At 50.2% G+C, this 1,002-nt stretch overlaps 1 pseudogene; it reads left to right on the forward strand.

Moving 5' to 3' along the window:
• The first annotated feature begins 467 nt into the window (after nucleotides 1–467).
• On the forward strand, nucleotides 468–569 carry LOC112849198 (U2 spliceosomal RNA; annotated as a pseudogene).
• Nucleotides 570–1,002: the final 433 nt, after the last annotated feature.

The raw sequence follows: 1,002 nt of genomic DNA on the forward strand, positions 1-1,002 counted from the left end.
CCAGATCCCATGAAGCTTTGGGATGGAATTATTCAAACAGTGTCATTGTGTATCCACCTTCTTCCTGGTGGAGAGCTCATTTTCCAGCTTGGATTCGCATCAGGGCTTTACTCTTCTGGCCAACTGGAAAAGAATAGAATACTAGCACCGTGCCACATCGCACCTTGACCACATCTGGAACGAAGGCATTAGACCCAGGCAGATGTGTAGGGCCTTAGAACAACGTAAAAAGGTGGAAACCTTGGGCGCCTGGGTGGCTCAGTCGGTTAAGCGTCCGACTTCGGCTCAGGTCATGATCTCGCGGTTCGTGGGCTCGAGCCCCGAGTCAGGCTCTGTGTTGACAACTCTGAGCCTGGAGCCTGCTGTGTCTTCCTCTCTCTCTGCCTCTCCCCCACTTGCGCTCTCTCTCTCTTTCTCTTAAAAGTCAATAAACATTTTTAAAATTTATTTTTAAAAAAGTGGAAACCATCGCTTCTCGGCCTTTTGGCTAAGATCAAGTGTAGTATCTGTTCTTATCAGTTTAAAAAAGTGGAAACCATCCCCAGGTTGGTAGGAGAAGCACATCCCCATCTCTGGGAAGCCTCTGGGGACCACGCCCAGCTGACTGCGGGCTCTCCCTCTCCTACAATCCCACGGTTCCAAAGATAATTCCATCATGGTCGTTAGCTGGTTACCTAAGGATGGTTGGCTTGAATGTGTCCTCCATAGACCATGAGATTCCCCATCTCTAACCCCCAGGGTCCCAGTAGAGCTGGAAGAGGAAATGAAGTCAGACGGATCCCAACGCCATCACTTATGCCCTGTGACAAGTAGCAAGTTGCCTACCCTGCGCCACCTGAGCTCCCCAGTGGTGGGATGGGATTCACCCCGCGCTTGCCTCCTAGGTGAAAGCAAGTTCAACAAAATTGTGGTTTTTTAAGATTTTATTTTTAAGGACTCTCTACACGCAGCACGGAGCTCCCGCTTGCAACCTTGAGATCAGGAGTCACACGCTCCCCTGAC

This window comes from Puma concolor, chromosome C1 (assembly GCF_028749965.1).
Source record: "Puma concolor isolate L17-30 chromosome C1, mPumCon1.1.hap2, whole genome shotgun sequence".
Classification (NCBI taxonomy): Eukaryota; Metazoa; Chordata; class Mammalia; order Carnivora; family Felidae; genus Puma; species Puma concolor.